Source organism: Schistocerca piceifrons, chromosome 1 (assembly GCF_021461385.2).
Source record: "Schistocerca piceifrons isolate TAMUIC-IGC-003096 chromosome 1, iqSchPice1.1, whole genome shotgun sequence".
In the NCBI taxonomy this organism is placed as follows: Eukaryota; Metazoa; Arthropoda; class Insecta; order Orthoptera; family Acrididae; genus Schistocerca; species Schistocerca piceifrons.
In genome coordinates, this window is record NC_060138.1 from 667,697,898 (window position 1) to 667,721,497 (window position 23,600).

Genomic DNA, 23,600 nt, shown 5'->3' on the forward strand with positions numbered 1-23,600 from the left:
GGTCATATGAACTTCTCGGTTCTGGCCTTTTTTCCGTATGTATCGACACCTTGCTGTTTGAAGCATCTTGGTGCTCGAGCGTGATGTCGCAGGGCAGCAGGCTTTTGTGCCTTTACAGAGAAAGATTGTAGTCAACTTCGAGCCAAATTTCAAACTTCTGCGCCTCAGTCAAACGTAAGTATGGGGTTTAGAAAGAGTGATCCTTTAATTCCGTTGCCCATTGCACTTTGTATCCGAACAAAACACGCAGCACATATCGTTGACAATTACTTTGTAAACACTTTCAGTTCATTTCAGATGCAAAGATCTCTGGGGGGTAAGAATCAAACGAAATGATTTTATCCTGTAGCCAGCTACTGGAAATCATGGTTCCCTTCTACCAAAATGCTAACCAAATATCCCCGAACAGACTCCGAAATTTTGTCAGTGGAATCGGTTTCACAATGTATGTTAACTCACATGTTATGAAGATTTATTCAGGGCATGGCCGTGAACAGGTAAACTTCGGAAATTACACCTCGAAACGATGCAGGCAAAACTATACGCAGTCCCGCTTCATATGTTTACAAGTATAAGCGGGAAAGAAGACCAGTTACATTGGAACCTTCATCGGAATACACTCTGATAAGTCAAGATATTAATGCCATTCGCTAAGCACCATTCTGGCCCCGCGAGTCTCAAAGTAGTTACAGGGCTGTGTGGAATGGTTTCTAGGTTTGTACATGAAGCCTGACTCCCACTTGCAAGTCACGCAATTCCTGGTTAGACATCAGTGCGCTGACGATTGATGGCTCTTATGTGTTTGGCACCATGGATTTCAAGCGAAATTTGTGTACAGCACTGGAAATAAACATCCTGCTACCTCCTTGAACTGATTTAGCGTTATCTTGGGCTTGTGGCATGGAAAAGTTTCCCATCCAGAAAATCTATTTATCGCAGGGAAAAATCTCTTACAAAAGGGTTCAAACGACACAGCAGTAATACTATCGTTTTAGGCAGCTTTCTTGTGAGCTCTGTTGTAAACACAGGTACCAGCTTGGCTCACACGGGATTCTTTCACAACTTGATATTGTGTGCTTATGTCACGTGTTCCACGAAAGGTACGGGCGTTTTCCTTGTTTCGTTGACATGACCACGAAGCATAGATCCCAGGACACCTCAGATGGAAAGTACTAATACACTACTGGCCATTAAAATTGCTACAGCAAGAAGAAACGCAGATGATAAACGCGTATTCATTGGACAAATATATTATGCTAGAACTGACATGTGATTACATTTTCAAGCAATTTGGGTGCATAGATCCCGAGAAATCAGTACACAGAACAACCACCTCTGGCCGTAATAATGGCCTTGATATGCCTGAGCATTGAGTCAAACAGAGCTTGGATGGCGTGTACAGGTACAGCTGCCCATGCAGCTTCAACACGATACCACAATTCATCAAGAGTAGTGACCGGCGTATTGTGACGTGCCAGTTGCTCGGCCACTATTGAGAGGACGTTTTCAATTGGTAAGAGATCTGGTGAATGTGCTGGCCAGGGCAGCAGCCGAACATTTTCTGTATCCACAATGGCCCATGGAGGACCTGCAACATGCGGTCGTGCATTATCCTGCTGAAATGTAGGGTTTCGCAGGGATCGACTTAAGGGTAGAGCCACGGGTTGTAACGCATCTGAAATGTAACGTCCACTGTTCAAAGTGCAGTCAGTGTGAACAAGAGGTGACCGAGACGTGTAACCAATGGCATCCCATACCATCACGCCGCGTGATACACCAGTATGGCGATGACGAATACAGGCTTCCAATGTGCGTTCACCGCGATTTCGCCAAACACGGATGCAACCATCGTGATGTTCTAAACAGAACCTGGATTCATCCGAAAAAAGGACGTTTCGCCATTCGTGCTCCCAGGTTCGTCGTCGAGTACACCATCGCAGGCGCTCCTGTCTGTGATGCAGCGTCAAGGGTAACCGCAGCCATGGTCTCCGAGCTGATAGTCCATGCTGCTGCAAACGTCGTCGAACTGTCCGTGCAGTTGGTTGTTGTCTTGCAAACGTCCCCATCTGTTGACTCAGGGATCGAGACGTGGCTGCACGATCCGTTACAGCCATGCGGATAAGATGCCTGTCATCTCGACTGCTAGTGATAGGAGGCCGTTGGGTTCCAGCACGGCGTTCCATATTACCCTCCTGAACTCACCGATTCCATATTCTGCTAACAGTCATTGGATCTCGACCAACGCGAGCAGCAATGTCGCGATACGATAAACCGCAGTTGCGGTAGGCTACAATCCGATCTTTATCAAAGTCGGAAACGTGATGGTACGCATTTCTCCTCCTTACAAGAGGCATCACAACAACGTCTCACCAGACAAAGCCGGTCAACTGCTGTTTGTGTATGAGAAATCGGTTGGAAACTTTCCTCATGTCAGCACGTTGTAGGTGTCGCCACTGGCGCCGACCTTGTGTGAATGCTCTGAAAAACTAATCGTATGCATATCATAGCATATTCTTCCTGTCGGTTAAATTTCGCGTCTGTAGTACGTCATTTCGTGGCGTAGCAATTTTAATGGCCAGTAGTGTATTTGTATTCTCATGGAAGCTATTTCTGGACCTGAGATTCAGTTAGTTACATGTTCCACATATGGTTTGCATTTTTGTATATATGATGTGGAACGAGACAGTTTACAGGGCACATTTAAAGAATTAGTTTCAGTGGAAGATTCAGGCTGGGCGTTTACAAGTTCCTGAATGACACTGCTGGCCTAAATTTAAGAGTAAGTAACAGATTGTTTTTCATTCCAACCCTTGCAACTACATTCAAAACTATGTTGTTTTTACAAACGACTAGTTTTTAAATAAAAATTCGGCTATTAAATAAATGTCCAGAAGAAATTATTTAAGTAGAATTAGTGTCATATTCATAATTACTTCCCCGTAATTTGGTAATGTGACGCATAAAAATAATTTTAAACTAAATAGAACAACCTGTTGTTGCAAAGACATGTTCGTAACTTGCCTTTTATGAATGACGGTGGCGCTCTACAAAACACGATGTTTGTAACGAGTGCTCGCGCCGGTCGAGTGAAACATACAAAATAAAGGAAAAGTTACATGTAAGTTATGGCAGATCTTCAATTTTAATTTTTTGTCATGTTATCCACAGTACTCACTTATTAATCTAGTAACTGAGCGTAAATTAACTATATTTCAAACCAAACCATACCTTTAAGATTTGCAACCAATAATGAAGAATGTTTTTCCGAATTTCTATCTAGCCAACTACAAAGAGTATTTTTATTTTCGCCTATCAATCGATTCTGAAAAAAAGTGACTCACTCTTGAGACTCTCTTTCGTTTAGAAATAGGAGAGTAGTTTCAGAAACAACAAATGTTTGAACTTTTTTACCATTATTTAGATTTAAAAATTCATGGATAATTTATTTATTACACTGTGACAGATTTTGGCTTCCGTTATTCTGTTACTGCACACGTAACACTTAAGAATGTGTTCTAATTGAATTGTGGCTACTTCATTTTCCTCTTATCTTGAGACAGAGGCTGCCTGTAATTTGACTCATTATACATCTAACAAAGCAAATTCTTTGCACTATTACATCTGTGGCGTCGAAACTGGTATAACTAGTAATCATTGCGTAAATGCAGGTTCTGTATGTCTGTCGCGCGATATACAGCTCTCTCATTACCACTCTATAAAACAACTATCTGATCTGATCTGATAGCATGCCAATTCCATGCACAATTTCCCAAAGAAACAACATGGAAACTACAATATTTGCTTCATTTTAATACTAAATGTATGAGTCCACTATTTGCAAATCATACATTACCTTTGGAATGGCAGTTCAACGTGGTGCACAATATGGAAAATATTTACTTTTTGTCACACCCTGTTGCCGTATTTTCTGACCCTTCGATAAGTTCTTAACCATGTTCATCAGACAGCGCTGACCTTTGAGTTGGTTACTCAGGAGATGCCTGTCTGAAGAACCATGATACACAATTGAAAGGTCTCTGTTGGACTCCTTTCATGTTAATTTCTTAAATCTGTTATTTACGGCATACACTCCACTTCTAAATTGAGGGGCATCCACATGCCTTGCTCATACTGTGGCATCAAGCAGTCAGGCGTGCAAGATGAGTGGTCTGCCAAGCAAGTGGATTCATTTTTTATTTATCAAGTAACATGAACTCTAGTACTCACAATTAAGTTAAAAGTTATTCTCCTGCTTGGATATTACGCAACGGACTATTAGTAATTTACACAACACTGACTGTTCACTACGCACTGGCAATACCACATTTTCTTTCTTATTTAACGGCTTTTATCAACACGTGGCCATCGCACAGAATATGAATGGCGCACACATTATAAATTCTGGATATCATGACAACACACAATTCGAAGGAAAAGTCCACCAATCTTTTTCTTTTCACTATCTTATTTGTTCCGATAAATTCTATAACCTAAACACACAAATTCTATAACCTACAACAATAACACATGAGAAATTCCGCCCAGTGGGCATGGCTTTACATTGGTGATTCTCTATCTTATGGTCTCGTAATTATTTAATGCTACAGTGCACTTTCTGGGTAGGATGGTGAATCTTTTGCAATATCTCACACTTCGACTCTCACAACCAACATCACGAAACTTTCCTCCAGACCAAGCGGTACAAAAGTAACATGCATAACACACTACGTCTGAAACTACGTTGCTACTCACCCATGCAAACCACACATACGAAATTACATGACATACACCACACTGCAGCATGGAAAACAACACAAGGAATAGTCACAACATTATAATCACGTCACTTTCAGCTTTCCCACTTCAATTAGTATTTATCCCAGTTTCACACGACACTGCCCCACTTCGTAATTTTTCTTTCCTACTATGAACTCTGGAGGATATATGCACATCTTCCTGTGGAATGCAAGCCAAGTGACGTTGCTGGATAGATGGCTGACTCATCTTGCTTCTCTCTCAGAGTATTATAGTTTGAATCAAGCGTCACATGGAAACATAACACGCAAAGTAATGTTAAGAACATATTCATCACACACGTGAGTCCTCAACTGATACCATGGATGAGTACTTCTCTTTATCCTTTGTCTCATACACAGATTGAGACTCACACAGTACTCACCACGTGGAAGTACTCGTCCTTAATTTCAAGTCCTGCACACGCCATTTCTGAAACATTTCCAACTTATAGTACACACGCTAGTAATTCAGCTTGACTTAAGCACTCGGAAGTATTTCAACTTATTGCTACATGTGGTTTCATTGTGACCGTTGGTCACTTCCGAAGATTACTGCGATCCCCTTAATATTACCTGCCTGACATTTAATTCTCCCCACAAAAGTTCCTGAACTAGAGAAATTATTATTCCAAACTACTCTTAAGTATTTCACATCACACCATGTCTCCACTCTTTTGTCTTTACAGAGCACACCTAAAACAGGTCTTACCAACACTAGATCCAGCGGCAGAGTGCTGAAACATGGCCGTTCTTCAGGTCCTCTCGCACCTCTGCCGAAGTGGGGGAGCACCTTGCTACCGTATTGGTGAGCCACATTTCAGGCGCTCAAAGCTCAGGTAAATTTCATCTCTATGGTCCCACCAAAGGTGACCTAAGTACTGTCTCAAAGATGATCATATATTCACATTCACTACCTGCGGTTAGCAGACGACCATACATTCATTCATTCCACAGATCTCACCAAACTGGATGTAGGGATTTATTTTGTGGGAGTGCACATGTGACCAGTTAAATAAGTAAATTGTCATTCTTTCCCACACTGGTATTCGGCTTCACTGTATTAATTGAAATTGAGTTATTATTAGAAGAAATATGTTGTTCTGACAAGAATAACGAAGAATGTTGTACCTATTTTCAATATCGGGCGGTACTGTACCCTTTCACCACTGGCTACTCATGGAGAAAAAAATGGCTTGGTACTATCCTTGCAATGCGAGGGTAGTTCCGAACATTTTTTTAAGAAAGCTGTATTTGAACAAATGTAGCAAGTCATCAAAATAACCAGGAGGAGACCTTGGCCCCTGGTATCCTCAAATAGATGACCAAATGCTGTCACTTTACCAAATTATTGACACAGTTGTTGCATTATTGTACTCTCCACAATCCGGAGTAACGTACACATACAAATTTACAACAATCCAAATGAAAAATAAAACATTACATCATACAAATAAAAAATAATGGTGAGATAAAAATTTGCTTAGTTACCGGGATCTCCATTATTTTTAGGAGTAATCCAAACTTCAATAATTCTAAAACAAATAAAAAAATACTAATTGTACTCATAAAATTTTAAATAGCTAACCATCCAAACACAGAACAAGTAATCTGACATTAATAAATTGCGTTGTAATAATCTTTACATGGCAATGTCTAAATCCAAAACAAAATCAACAAAAGAAAAAAAATTGCGTACACCAGTTACATGTAGAATATCACACTCTATACCATTACTCTAAAATGTACATCAAACCTACAGAGAAATTAAACTGAGAAAAAAAACAATGAAATATACCACAAGTTACATACTGGTTACGTAATATAGTCAATCTAAGACATCATGTCATTCTCATTAACTATCATCACTTAAGCAGTTACCACCACTACTCGACTGTGAGTTTAACCTTATCCTTGTTCACCAGTAAAAATACCTGCTGCTGAGCTAGTCAGTCCACCAACTTTGATCAATATACGCAGTAAATAGTTAGCAATAAGTGCTTGAATCCACTAGTAGCTCTCGTATCTTACTCTACTGCTCATTTCTCTGTTGTTACACATTTAGACGACAGGAACTTGCATTTCGACTACCCTTCGTAACACTTTAATGTGAAATATCACCACTGTCATAATCCAAATAAGTGGCTTCAGTCAACACACCAACAAGATCACTACTGTCCACGACATCAAAATGCATCAGTTAATTCCGATATTTGTTGTGCAATGCAAACTCTTGTCCTCTGTGACAACCTTACTGACCACTGCAACAAGAGCCACTACATTAGTATTACGCCACTGGCTAATAATTAAAGCATCATTGTACCAAATATTCTAATAAACACGCTACATGAACCTGATAAGCCAGAACAAAACAAAAACAAAAAAACACTAACTATTCTAAACACAAATGTTAATGAAATACAATTACACTTGCTGTCCCTTCATGAATGAAACATATAAAAAAATTTACACAATTACAAGTACAAATACATTATTCACTATCTTGCGAGTCACAGGGAATCATTTCATTCTGTGGTTTTCTTGGGGTCAAGAAGTTGCTGATAGTTTTCCTAGAAACACTGTCTCGGTGTCAAAGCTCTCCCATGGTTAACCAGACGAAAGTCTTTAAGTCACTCAAATCGCCATTTGGAACACATTAAACACAAATGTCATAGTCACTCTCAGAGTACCTTCCACACGAATCTGGTCGTCCAGAAATGGCCCTACAACTACTATTACCCACGGTTCTGTCCTTTCAGTTCATGGTGTAATTAAAAGTCATAAGTTCCAACAAACAGCACTTATTCGTGCACCAATTAAAGAAATGTCACCTACTACAAATGCAAATGTCAGTGTCCCACTTTAGTTTCTTGCGCTCATAAAATAAATAGTCACCAAACAACAACTGTCCTCTTTAAGTATACCAGGCGTCCCACATGCAATTTACAAAGCACACTTAACAAGTCACTGCCAAAAGTTTATGGATCCCACCATTCAGTGGTCAAGACAAAACAAAACAATCGTCCTGTCTGCTAAAGACAAAATCTTTTCCACCACTCACAACGTGGAAACACCAATCCTTCACTTTCCACCTTATGGAGACATACGAGGAGTCATCTTGTTTCACGGCTCCACAGTCCAGTACTAGTTAATAGTTGCTGTTAAAAAATGCCCGGACTCTGCCGCGTGTCATTCATTCTGCCGGACTCTGCCGCGCGTCGTTCATTCTGCCGTCGCGCCACCGCCGTGCAAGCCGTTTAGCAGAAAAAAACCACCCGCTGTTGCCTCCGGGGGATACTGTCTCCAGTTGTAAGTGTGGCGGAACTTATGAATGGCCAGTGGTACGTTCGTGTCGCCCCAGGCCGTTGACCTGCTGTAGTGGGCGCGTGGAGTGTACCCCAACCGACAGTGGAGTGGGGAGTGCAGCGGCTTTGTCACCTCTCCCATGGCGACGTCAGCTTGGCCTCCCGCTAGCGGTATGGGCGCGTTCTGCGTAGCACCTCAGCGCTACGACACCCAATCAGTCAGACCCTTCCGTTCATCTCGCAACATTACAGACAAAAGGATATTCTTACAGTATTTAAATACTCATTGATTACATGTATGATCTATTAGATACATTGGTAATAAAAGAATCTTTGTTCTAAAAAACATAAAATCATACACCCTAGTTTTCTACACATACAACATCAAAACATCAACATTTATCCCTTTTCTATATACAGCCCACACTTGTGCTATTGATTGTACCTCTCATCCCTCATACAAAACATGAATGTGTCAAAAAAAAAAAAAAAAAAGGAATAAGGAACAATCTATACAGCTCATAATTACAATATCAAATAGTAGACTACTCTAACATTCTATCACAGTGAAAATATTAGAAACTGTTGATTCTAAAACTACAACATACAATGAACCTTTATGCTTGTGACAGACTGAAATTAGTATCTCTTTATATATTTTACCTTTTATTATATATAACAACATTTCTAGGACATGTATGTACCATCCACATGATGTCAGATCCTGGCCTGCCATCGAGGTTCATCCAAATCAAACAATAAAGCACAATAATGTTTTAGTTATGGATCGGTAGCATCCCCTTTACAGGAGTGTGCGCATTGATCACACTACTCTACGACTCTCACTCACCAGACATCACATTTTCCTTCTCATTCAATCCATTAATACACTAACAGAATAGGTCTAGAAGTCAGCTAACCTTAACACCACCACACTCACAACAACATACCATACCTTTGCTCCCTTATACTTAACCACATAACACATGAAGCTGTTTCGGAGATAGCATTCCAGTCTCCGAATTCGTCCTTCCACTCTGGCACCTCTCTCCATCGGCTTACCTCCGCATTCACTTTACCGATTATTCATCCTGCTAAATATCACTTTAGAATTGCGACATTTCATCTAAGAACAAAAAATACACAAATTATTCGTCCTGCAAAATAACTGTATACATTCTTGGTACCGATTTGATTAGTTATACTGGTACCAGGCTTCAACAACAACAACAAAAATTATTTTTTTCATATTGCAAATGTTATGGTAAGAATTAGATTTACACTTATATTACATCTTACGTCAGTATTCGACAACGTTCACCATCTGGATCTCATACTCCCTTTATGTTCTTTCACGTTGTGCAGTTGTCCTCATCTCTTCATTCGTATTTCGGCTCTCCGTCCGTCCATTACTCCATCATTTCCTGGTCTTCCTTCGCCATTCGCATCAATCTCGATTGCAGCATACACAGGCTTCTATGTAACATACATCTAAGACATCTCCACATTATTAATTCTACTCACCTTCATTTACCACTGTTTCATCACGTCGAATCTCTCTTTATTAATCACACTGCTTCACGTCGCTTCTCTCCTTAAATATCACCTTTATTCCCTATTATTTATCACGTCGCTTTTCTCTCTATCTACCATCTTTATCCACTCATTAATCATCACGTCGTTTCTGCTTGATCCTTATTCATATGACAAAAAATACATACATACACCACTCTGTCGACTCCTGTTCATGACTCATTCAACCAGTCTATTCCGTCATACTTCCTGACATCCCGCCTGAAAATTCTTATGTTCGATTTGACCCTGCACAACGTTACACACCACAAATAAATACATTGACTATCTACTATACATTGCCTACTTTCGATCTATCCTTAACTTTTCCATAATTTGATGTTAGAAATGTGATGAAGCCCACGAGATTGTTTTCCCTTGATCGTCTCAATCAGTACAGCATTTTCATGGACAATCCGCCTCACTCTGAATGGTCCACTATACACCGTAAAGAATTTGCTAGTTAGGAATCTGTGCTTCTTTGATAATCGATGAGTTTTAATTAGAACCTTGTCTCCTACTGCCAATTCGATCTTACGGATCTTTCCTTTCTGCTTCTCCTGCCTATCCTTAGCTGCTTTCTTAATACGCTCTATCGCAACCTTGACAATTTCTGTGTGCCTCTGCTTTCTTGATCGCGGAAAATGTACCAGCTCCCTGACTCGATCTGGTGGTGGTTCATTCTTTAGTACCGTAATTGGTGATAAACCAGTTGCTCCATGTGGTAGCTCATTGAGGATGTCCTGAAAATCTTTAAGAAAAATACTCCAACTTCTATGTTGCCTATGGCAATAGATCTTACACAACTTTCCCAGATCTTTTACCACTCTTTCACTGGGGTTACTTGCAGAATGGTATCGGGATATGAACACCGGTTTTATCCTTCTTCTCTTCAGTGTGGTTAGCCATTGTCTGGATCTATATTGTGGTCCATTGTCAGCTATGAACGTTTCTACAGTTCCTACTTCTCTCTAAAAGTTTTTAACGATCGCTGCTGCTACTGCCCTTCCTGTCGCAAGTTTCAATGCGGTAAAAGTCACATACTTTGACACCAATTCCACTGCTACTAAAACATATCTATATCCTTGCACTGACTTAGGTAGCGGGCCAAACAAATCTGTTGCTCCGAATTCCCTCAATCTACCTGGCACTATCGGAAAAAGCAGTGCTTTGCATGAGATAGTTAACGATTTTGCCTTCTGGCACAATTTGCAACTACCAAGCACGTTCTTGATCCTCATCTCCATACTAATGAAACAAACTGATTCCCTTAACTTCTTACAGCATTTCCTTGCCCCGTAATGCCCGTAACTTAGGTGCGTGTACCAGATCAGCTTGTTGACTATTTCATTTGGTATACACAACACCCAGTCCTGTGTGTTCGGATTTCTACGGTAGAAAAGGACCCCGTTCTGAATTGTATAAAAGCACGCTATATTGGCATCTAGTTTCGCTCTAACTCTGTCCTTCACCATTCTCCATGACGCGTCTTTATCCTGCTCTTTCGCGATATTTGTGAGTACCGCCCCTATGTATTTCTCGAACGGCACGCCCTGCATATACAATATGTCATATCTGTTCTCGTTTACCTCCTCATCAAAGCATTGACCATGACCTACTGGGTTCCTTGACGACGCATCTACCACTATATTCTGTGGCCCAGGAATATACACGACCGTAAACTGAAACTCCTGTAAATAGAGTGCCCACCTAGCGAGTCGTCTATGGTTAAGTTTGGCCGACATCAGAAACTGTAGTGACTTGTGGTCAGTATAGATTTTAGTATGCCACCCATACAAATAGTATCTAAACTTACTAAAACCCCATACTATTGCCAAAGCTTCAAGCTCAGTTACCGTGTAATTTCTCTCAGCTTTGCTAAGCACTCGGCTCGCAAATGCAATAGGTTGTTGTATTACTTCTCCTCCTTGCTGTTGCTCTTGGAAGAATGTTACCCCAAGTCCACTACGGGAACTGTCCGTGGCCATACAAAACTCTTTCCCTAGGTCTGGGTGCCCGAGAAGAGGTGCCGATAGTAGTGCCTTCTTTAACGCCTCATACTCTTCCTGCGCGACAGGGTCCCAATTCCATACCGTTTTCTTTCCAGTCAGCTGACATAGTCTGGGTGTTGCTACACCCCCAATCTTAACAAAACTCCTGTAAAAATTGATTAATCCCAAATAACCCCGTAGCTAACGTTTTGTTCTTGGCACCGGAAAATCTCTGATTGCTTCGAGTTTGTCTGGATTTGGTCTTATTCCCTCTGGTGTCACAATGTGACCTAGAAACTCGATTTCTTTTCGTCCAAATTCTGACTTTCCCAAATTCACGGTTACCCCATGTCTCTCCAATGCACCGAGCAATATGCTTAACGTTCTGTTGTGGTCTCTCTGCTATCAGGACATCATCCACGCACTGTGTTACCTTATCTTTTATTTCATTAGGAATGACAGTATTTAGCGCTCTGATAAATGCCGCGGATGATACATTTAACCCAAATGGTAGTTTCCGGAATTGATACGATTTCCCGTAGCACAAGAAAGCAGTGTATTTTCTACACCCCCTATCTAACTCCACCTGCCAGAAACTCATTCTCAAGTCAACTGAGCTGAGAACTCTGATCCCGTGAAACTTTTGTAGCAATTCGTCAAGTGTCAGTGGCCGATCTGTCTCTGGCTCTATTATCTTATTAATCCTCCTTGCGTCCAAAACTAATTTAATTGACCCATCCTTTTTTCCAACACAAACTAAAGGGCTGTTGTACGGAATGGATGCTGGTTCGATAATCCCTTGTTGTAGCATGCTTTCGATCTCAGCTTCTACTCTTTCTTTGTACACAACAGGTATCGGGTACACTTGGGCCCTAAACTGTTTATGGGGCTTGACTTTGAATCTATACACAAAATTTCTTATTGTACCCGCATCAATTTTAAATACCTTCCTGTTCTCGTATAAAATTTTCTCCAATTCGCCGTAGACCGTGGTCCCTCGTAAATGCCATATTTTCTTCTTGATCTCCTCCTCCAAACATTTATGAATTTCCTCCTTCTCTTGTTCGAACCCCTTATTCTGTGCCTGTCTACCGGACTTTACCGCGAGACATAATGCTAAGTGTGCGTTATCTTTAGCACATAAGCAATCGTCGAATCTTAATGTAATTTCCTCCGAATCTCGTTTCAACTCCATCGAACCATTTCTCATGTTAACGACTGCTTTATATTGGTTCAAAAAATTTACGCCTAATATCCCTTCAACAGTTAGTGACGACACAATCATGAACACTGTACTAAACCTCTTCGCCTGGCACACAAAGTCTACCTGTGCTTGTAACTTCACCTCAGTTCCCTTTCCTGTAACTGCCCCTCTCACTGTTGTCCTTTGCAATGGCAACATTGGCCATGGTTTTGTAAGACTACAACAATTAAACACATCTTTCCTCAAAACACTCATTAAACTGCCTGTGTCGATGACACATGGTACGATTACATTATTTATTTCTACAATAATTATTGGGTGGAGTTCACTCCCCACATCTCCTACCTCCTCTAACAGATTCTCCCTTAGTTTTCCGTAATCGATATACCTAATATTTACATCATTAATAGTCCTGGATTGTACCCCTCTATCATGTAGTCACCTTCTTGTTCTTCCGCCATTGTGACAGTGCTCGTCCTGTCGTGAACCCAGTGACTGCCTATCCTCCCTTCGTCCATCATTTTCATTTTCCCTTCTTCCTCCATCTCTGTCCCATCTTCTGTTTTCCAGGTTTGATGGTCGATATCCCCATGAATTCTGCCCCCTAATTCCTCGCCATCTTCCATTTCCGTCATTCCTCTGATTCCATGCTCTCCTGTCAGTCTGATAGTTTCTGCCGTTCCTATCCTCGACTCTGTCTGACCTGAGTCGTATCTCCGTTCACGATGTTGCTCTCATTACTCAGTTCCTGTAACAAGTGCTGAAATGACGCGGAATCGTCTAAGCCTCTGCCTGCTATCACTATATCTCTGCGCAATCTCACTGGCAACTTCGTTATACAGATCCTAATGAGCTCCCCAGTTTCGTATGGCACATCCAAATACCTATTTCGTCTCAGAATTTCCTGATAGCACGCCACTGGATCTCTTATACCACCTTCGTAACAATTTGGCATCATCAATATGCTTTGCTTAACCTGGTCCTGCCTACTTTTCGACCAGAATTCATTTAAAAACTTGTCACAAAATATCTTGTAGCTACTACAGTCTTTAATAACTTCCTACGTTTTCGCTCTAGCCTCGTCCCTCAAATGGTTACACACAAACTTCATTTTGAGGAGCGGTCCCCACGATGAAGATAATGAATCTTGAAATTGAGACAGCCACAGGCATGGATGTTGGTAGTTATCTGGATCCGGAAAACAAGTGTACGTTTGTACCGACACGAAGTGCCTCCTACATTCTTCTTCCGCATTTGTGTTTTCCGACCTTGGACTATACCCAGTTGGGTTTGCCACCTGTTTTATCCGACACAACCGTTCTTCTAACTCTTTCAGTTCGTCTTCCTCTTTCTGCTTATTTTCGTTTTTTGAATTTAACTCACTCTCCCTCTGCAGTCTACCTGGTGGTGTTTCACCTTCGCTACTGCATGCTAATTGCAACTGTGCTAGTTCTTCCGTATGTTTCCTATTTATTTCTAACTGTGCCTCTTTAAACTGTAATAGTGATTGTATCTCCTCCTGGTCGGCATAAACCTCACGCTGCGTACTGTCTGAGCATGTTTCGCCTCTTATACTGATCTTTCCTACATCTGCGCTAATCGTATTCATTCTGACCACTACCTCCGCAACTTCATCCCTGTGTTTATTTAGCGCCACTTCCTGCCGGGTGACTTGAGCTTCCACGCTGTCTAATGCCCCTTGTTTATCTGCAAGTAAGTCCTCCACTATCTCTTTGATTCGCTCATCCGGCAACACGTCCCTACGTTCTGTAATATCACTCTCTATTGCACTTATCAAGGAAAGGATAACGTTCTACGAGTCGGGGCGTAGAATGTCAGAAGCTTGAACGTGGTAGGGAAACTAGAAAATCTGAAAAGGGAAATGCAAAGGCTCAATCTAGATATAGCAGGGGTCAGTGAAGTGAAGTGGAAGGAAGACAAGGATTTCTGGTCAGATGAGTATCGGGTAATATCAACAGCAGCAAAAAATGGTATAACAGGTGTAGGATTCGTTATGAATAGGAAGGTAGGGCAGAGGGTGTGTTACTGTGAACAGTTCAGTGACCGGGTTATTCTAATCGGAATCGACAGCAGACCAACACCGACAACGATAGTTCAGGTATACATGCCGACGTCGCAAGCTGAAGATGAACAGGTAGAGAAAGTGTATGAGGATATTGATAGGGTAATGCAGTATGTAAAGGGGGACGAAAATCTAATAGTCATGGGCGACTGGAATGCAGTTGTAGGGGAAGGAGTGGAAGAAAAGGTTACAGGAGATTATGGGCTTGGGACAAGGAATGAAAGAGGAGAAAGACTAATTGAGTTCTGTAACAAGTTTCAGCTAGTAATAGCGAATACCCTGTTCAACAATCACAAGAGGAGGAGGTATACTTGGAAAAGGCCGGGAGGTACGGGAAGATATCAATTAGATTACATCATGGTCAGACAGAGATTCCGAAATCAGATACTGGATTGTAAGGCGTACCCAGGAGCAGATATAGACTCAGATCACAATACAGTAGTGATGAAGAGTAGGCTGAAGTTCACGACATTAGTCAGGAAGAATCAATACGCAAAGAAGTGGGATACGGAAGTACTAAGGAATGACGAGATACGTTTGAAGTTCTCCAACGCTATAGATACAGCAATAAGGAATAGCGCAGTAGGCAGTACAGTTGAAGAGGAATAGACATCTCTAAAAAGGGCCATCACAGAAGTTGGGAAGGAGAACATAGGTACAAAGAAGGTAGCTGCGAAGAAACCATGGGTAACAGAAGAAATACTTCAGTTGATTGATGAAAGGAGGAAATACAAACATGTTCCGGGAAAATCAGGAATACAGAATTACAAGTCGCTGAGGAACGAAATAAATAGGAAGTGCAGGGTAGCTAAGACGAAATGGCTGCAGGAAAAATGTGAAGACATCGAAAAAGATATGACTGTCGGAAGGACAGACTCAGCATACAGGAAAGTCAAAACAACCTTTGGTGACATTAAAAGCAACGGTGGTAACATTAAGAGTGCAACGGGAATTCCACTGTTAAATGCAGAGGAGAGAGCAGATAGGTGGGAAGAATACATTGAAAGCCTCTATGAGGGTGAAGATTTGTCTGATGTGATAGAAGAAGAAAAAGGAGTCGATTTAGAAGTGATAGGGGATCCAGTATTAGAATCGGAATTTAATAGAGCTTTGGAGGACATACGGTCAAATGAGGCAGAAGGGATAGATAACATTCCATCAGAATTTCTAAAATCATTGGGGGAAGTGACAACAAAACGACTATTCACGTTGGTGTGTAGAATATATGAGTCTGGCGATGTACCATCTGACTTTCGGAAAAGCATCATCCACACAATTCCGAAGACGGCAAGAGCTGACAACTGCGAGAATTATCGCACAATCTGCTTAACAGTTCATGCATCGAAGCTGCTTACAAGAATAATATACAGAAGAATGGGAAAGAAAATTGAGAATGCGATAGGTGACGATCAGTTTGGCTTTAGGAAAAGTAAAGGGACGAGAGAGGAAATTCTGACGTTACGGCTAATAATGGAAGCAAGGCTAAAGAAAAATCAAGACACTTGCATAGGATTTGTCGACCTGGAAAAAGCGTCCGACAATATAAAATGGTGCAAGCTATTCGAGATTCTGAAAAAAGTGGGGCTAAGCTATAGGGAGAGACGGGTCATATAGAATATGTACAACAACCAAGAGGGAATAATAAGAGTGGACGATCAAGAACGAAGTGCTCGTATTAAGAAGGGTGTAAGACAAGGCTGTAGCCTTTCGCCCCTACTCTTCAATCTGTACATCGATGAAGCAATGATGGAGATAAAAGAAAGGTTCAGGAGTGGAATTAAAATACAAGGTGAAGGGATATCAATGATACGATTCGCTGATGACGTTGCTATCCTGAGTGAAAATGAAGAAGAATTAAATGATCTACTGAACGGAATGAACAGTCTAATGAGTACACAGTATGGTTTGAGAGTAAATCGGAGGAAGACGAAGGTAATGAGAAGTAGTAGAAATGAGAACAGCGAGAAACTTAACATCAGGATTGATGGTCTCGAAGTCAATGAAGTTAAGAAATTCTGCTACCTAGGCGGTAGAATAACCAATGACGGACGGAACAAGGAGGACATCAAAAGCAGACTCGCTATGGCAAAAAAGGCATTTCTGGCCAAGAGAAGTCTACTAATATCAAATACCGGCCTTAATTTGAGGAAGAAATTTCTGAGGATGTACGTCTGGAGTACAGCATTGTATGGTAGTGAAACATGGACTGTGGGAAAACCGGAACAGAAGAGAATCGAAGCATTTGAGATGTGGTGCTATAGACGAATGTTGAAAATTAGGTGGACTGATAAAGTAAGGAATGATGAGGTTCTACGCAGAATCGGAGAGGAAAGGAATATGTGGAAAACACTGATAAGGAGAAGGGACAGGGTGATAGGACATCTGCTAAGTCATGAGGGAATGACTTCCATGGTACTAGAGGGAGCTGTAGAGGGCAAAAACTGTAGAGGAAGACAGAGATTGGAATATGTCAAATGTCAAGCAAATAATTGTGGACGTAGGTTGCAAGTGCTACTCTGAGATGAAGAGGTTAGCACAGGAAAGGAATTGGTGGCGGGCCGCATCAAGCCAGTCAGTAGACTGATGGCCAAAAAAAAAAAAAAAAAAAAAAAAAGAATTGCACTTATTCGTACCTTTAAATTATTGGCTTTTTCTTTCACGGCATCACATATTTGCGTCAACGCATCTTCTCCCCCCCATCTAACCGATTATTAACTGCGGACAGACGCTCATTGATAACTGTGTGTAGCTTCCTCATTGCTTCTTTATATCCCTTAGTCTCCCTATCTCTCTCCATGTTATCTTTATCCATCGCTACCAATCTTTCAATCTTTCCTTATTATCTCCATCCATCGCTTCCAATCTTTCCTTATTTTCTCTATCCATTCTCTGTAAAAACTGCAGTAGCACATTGTCATTTGCTACTTTCGGTGCGCTCACCTCGTTCGCCTGAGAAACCGTAGCTTCGCTAAGGGTAGCTACAGTTTCACTGCATACCTGACCTAGTCCCGGCTCGCCCACGTTGTTGGGAAAAGCTCCTGATTGTGGACAATGCTCGCCACTTAAAGGATCACCAAGCCGCGGTCCGCTGACCAATTCAGCCCCTTCCGAGTGTTTGCCGTACTCGCTCATTAACCCAAGGTCGATACCTACTTCCTGCTGCACTGCTACGTTCACCCCAGAATCACTATTCTCCATGGTGACTACACTTTTCGACTGCGACCTAGTTACTATGGTCATTACGCAAAAAAAAAAAAATTATGCAACGATCTTCCAGCCTTGGACAATATAGCAATTAATTACATAAAAAAACAAAAGATCCTCACCAATCCAGAAAGAAATTGCAAACAAAAAAAAATTTACTTCTTAGCGCTATCACAATACATTCCATAAAAAAAATCTTAACAGCAAATCCTAAAAGCAAAATCCTGGCAGGGTCGAAATTATGAGAGGCACCCGCATGCCTTGCTCATTTTCTTTCTTATTTAACGGCTTTTATCAACACGTGGCCATCGCACAGAATATGAATGGCGCACACATTATAAATTCTGGATATCATGACAACATACAATACGAAGGAAAAGTCCACCAATCTTTTTCTTTTCACTATCTTATTTATTCCGATAAATTCTATAACCTAAACACACAAATTCTATAACCTACAACAATAGCACATGAGAAATTCCGCCCAGTGGGCATGGCTTTACATTGGTGATTCTCTATCTTATGGTCTCGTAATTATTTAATGCTACAGTGCACTTTCTGGGTAGGATGGTGAATCTTTTGCAATATCTCACACTTCGACTCTCACAACCAACATCACGAAACTTTCCTCCAGACCAAGCGGTACAAAAGTAACATGCATAACACACTACGTCTGAAACTACGTTGCTACTCACCCATGCAAACCACACATACTTAAATTACATGACATACACCACACTGCAGCATGGAAAACAACACAAGGAATAGTCACAACATTATAATCACATCACTTTCAGCTTTCCCACTTCAATTAGTATTTATCCCAGTTTCACACGACACTGCCCCACTTCGTAATTTTTCTTTCCTACTATGAACTCTGGAGGATATATGCACATCTTCCTGTGGAATGCAAGCCAAGTGGCGTTGCTGGATAGATGGCTGACTCATCTTGCTTCTCTCTCAGAGTATTATAGTTTGAATCAAGCGTCACACGGAAACATAACACGCAAAGTAATATTAAGAACATATTCATCACACATGTGAGTCCTCAACTGATACCATGGACGAGTACTTCTCTTTATCCTTTGTCTCATACACAGATTGAGACTCACACAGTACTCACCACATGGAAGTACTCGTCTTTAATATCAAGTCCTGCACATGCCATTTCTGAAATATTTCCAACTTATAGTACACACGCTAGTAATTCAGCTTGACTTAAGCACTCGGAAGTATTTCAACTTATTGCTACATGTGGTTTCGTTGTGACCGTTGGTCACTTCCGAAGATTACTGCGATCCCCTTAATGTTACCTGCCTGACATTTAATTCTCCCCACAAAAGTTCCTGAACTAGAGAAATTATTATTCCAAACTACTCTTAAGTATTTCACATCATACTATGTCTCCACTCTTTTGTCTTTACGGAGCACACCTAAGACAGGTCTCACCAACACTAGATCCAGCGGCAGAGTGCTGAAACATGGCCGTTCTTCAGGTCCTCTCGCACCTCTGCCGAAGTGTGGGAGCACCTTGCTACCGTATTGGTCAGCCACATTTCAGGCGCTCAAAGCTCAGGTAAATTTCATCTCTATGGTCCCACCAAAGGTGACCTAAGTACTGTCTCAAAGATGATCATATATTCACATTCACTATCTGCGGTTAGCAGACGACCATACATTCATTTATTTCACAGATCTCACCAAACTGGATGTAGGGATTTATTTTGTGGGAGTGCACATGTGATCAATTAAATAAATAAATTGTCATTCTTTCCCACACTGTTATCCGGATTCGCTGTATTAATTGAAATTGAGTTATTATTAGAAGAAATAAGTTGTTCTGACAAGAATAGCGAAGAATGTTGTACCTATTTTCAATGTCGGGCGGTACTGTACCGTTTCAAAATCTACTGTGGTGTTTCTGACTCTGCCTGGGAGGAGATTGAGCAGTGGAACATGCTACTTTTACACAAAATCAAGAACAATCTGTCACACTACTACACTTTAAAAGACAGTTTATATGTAATTCATGTCACACAGTCTCATACAGAACCTACATCTGCTTTCTTTTATATACTGTATGTGATAAGATACTGTCAGCCCCTTCTTCTGTATGAAAGGATGAATGAGCAAATGTATTTCTAGTTGCATGCTTGATGGTAGCAGACAAGCCTGTCTGCTAGAGAACAGTAGGAACAACGTCGGAACAGGTAGCTACGCTTTCTAAAAGCAAAGAGGTTTCTATTCTTAGTATGGTCTTGTCCGTCCCTTGTCATGTTGGTATAGGAAGCTGCCTCTCTGGTCACTTCTGTTTGTACCTGTGAAGCACCCTCAGTAGGGGCCCACGCCAGTCTGTGCACAGCGAGCGTCTGAAGTGGTAAGATCTCTGGTTAAGCACATCTCTGCTAAGTCCATAGGACAATGGATTCTTAAGTTCAGCCTAACTGAAAATTTAATGACCTTTGTTTCAGGTTTAGATCTACAATATATTATGTTATCTTAAACTGCAACACAGTGTAATTCGAGTGTGAAGTTTAGAGTATCTTCCAGTAGTTTGCTTTATCACTACTTTGTGAGCAAAGTGGAACCATGTGTTGATGATCCATAACTCTAACTAAGATCATCCGTCTTAAATGCGAATGTGTGTGAGATTATAACGTCTCGTCTTGACAATATTTTTCAATATAGCAACTTTTCTTTATGTTCAACCCACATGGTGTGTACTTTGTGAGACCAGTAGCACGTGCTTATATAATTGTTTGACCCATCAGGTTAATAGTTTGACGATAATAACCAGTTTGAGGTTTTTCTTTTGTAAATTGCTTTTCGGTGTAATTTATTTTAACTATCAAAACTATTGTGGAGTTACACTCTTTGTGTAAACCAAGTTGACCACGTGAAGCATGTGGTGTTATCATCAAAGTAGCCCTCAGCTATTCTTTCCGAGAAGATTTCACAGACAATTAGTATGAATTTAGTAGACCAGTGTGTGGTAATTTCATGACGGACAGGATTGCGCTACGACTTTGGGTGAAAATTGAATCGGTTGGTTGTGGTTAATTTCCTCTTGCATATGTTTCAACGTTCTTTGAGTGTTAGTTTATGAATGCAGTGCTGTATGCAGTCTCCCAATCTTGGCTTCATATTTGATGTGTTCCGTAAGATTACAAACTCACATTTTCACAATCCTAAATAAGGCACCAGTTTAGTTATGAATCAAGTTTAATATGCTGGAATTTTAACGGTACAATGATCAATGTTAAAATAAATGTCTAAATATAAACTGACTTATTTCTTTTTATTTAAATTCTATATATATATATATATATATATATATATATATATATATATATATATATATATATCACTGGTTGTCGTAAGATGACTATTAAAAGATTATAATTAATGTTAGTCTGGTTGGCAATTGGTAAACTAGACTGGATACGTGGTGAAAAGGTTGCTCAGTAATGCAAGGATAACTTCCCCAGACAGCTCAAAGCTTTTAACTCGCTTTTATTGTTTTGAAAATCAGCACCGCTTTCAGATCAAATTAATGCATGAACTTCACACTATCTATTCAAAAGTATCCGGTCACCTATTTGCGGACATTCTTATGGGATATGTCCACCCATTCCCCACATGACGGCTTGAACTCCGCGACAGACGCTTTCATTGGGGTGTCTGAATGTCTGTGGAGGAATGGCAGTAAACTTTTCACTCGAGGGAAGACTTGAACCTAGGACCTCTTGTTCCGTAGCTGCTCTCGCTAACCACGGGACCACGGCGCTCCTAGACTGTCAGTGTCCTTGATGTTGCGTATCTTCGCATGGACTACTCAGTTTGTATATTTTACTAATTTTTTTCATAGTTCCACACAACTTCTTCCTGTTTTCTCGATTGATCTGTGTTCAGTTTTTCAAGGCCTATCCACTGTGCCAACTTATAACTAAATCTGAGAGGGATGCGATGGGGAGGTTCCCTTGTGAGAACAATTAGCACATACACTATGTATGTATCCGGACACCTGGCTGAAAATGACTTACAAGTTCGTGGCACCCTTCATCGGTAATGCTGGAATTCAGTATGGTGTTGGCCCACCCTTAGCTTCCACTCTCACAGGCATACGTTCAGTCAGGCGCTGGAAGGTTTCTTGGGGAATGGCAGCCCATTCTTCACGGAGTACCGCACTGAAGAAGGTATCGATTTCTGCCGGTGAGGCCTGGCACCAAATCGGGGTTCCAAAACATTCCAAAAGTGTTCTGTAGGATTCAGGTCAGGACTCTGTGCAGTCCAGCCCATTACAGGGATTTTACTGTCGCGTAACCACTCCGCCACAGGCCGTGCATTATGAACAGGTGTTCGATCGTGTGGAAAGATGCAATCGCCATCCCCGAATAGCTCTTCAACAGTGGGAAGCATGAAGGAGCTTAAAACATCAATGTAGGGTTGTGCGGTGACAGTGCCACGGAAAACAACAAGGGATGCAAGCCTTCTCCATGAAAAACGCGAACACACCAAACACCACCGCCTCTGAATTTTACTCTTGGCACTACACACGCTGGCAGACGACGTTCATCGGGCATTCGCCATACCCACACCCTGCCATCGGATCACCACGTTGTGTTCCGTGCTTTGTCACTCCACAAAACGTCTTTATACTGTTCAATCGTCCAATGTTTACGCTCCTTACACAAAGCGAGGAGTCGTTTGGCATTTACCGGACTGATGTGTGGCTTATGAGCAGCCGCTCCACCATGAAATCCAAGTTGTCTCACGTCCCGCCTAACTGTCATAGTACTTGCAGTGGACCTTGCGCAGTTTGGAGTCCCTGTGTGATGGTCTGGATAGAGTCTGCATATTACACCTTACGACAGTCTTCAACTGTGAGCGGTCTCTGTCACTCAACAGACGAGGTCGGCCTGTACGATTTTGTGCTGTACGTGTCCATCCCGTTTCCAATTCACTATGACATCGGAAACTCTGGACTTAGGGATGTTTAGGAGTGTGAATATCTCGCGTACAGACACAAGTGCACCCAGTCACCTGACAACGTTCGAAGTCCATGGGTTCCGTAGAGCGCCCTAATCTGCTCTCTCACGATGTCTACTGACGACTAAGGGCGCTGATATGGAGGACCTGGCAGTAGGTGGCAACACAAAGCACCTAATATGAAAAACGTATGTTCTTGGGGGTGTCCGGATACTTTTGATCACATAGTGTATAATTTCTGGGAGTGTCCGTATACTTTTGATCATATAGTGTATCAACAGACGTAATGCATCAAGAGTAAGGCATTATTTTCTTAGGTCTCTCTGTGTTTTTGTATGTTTCTGTACCGTTCTTGACCTTCTGTCGCGTTTATTTTCTGTATACCTTCGTTTGTCTATCGTTTTTACTATAATTTCTCTCCTATTGCGTGATGATTTAAGATATTACTGCTACATGTTA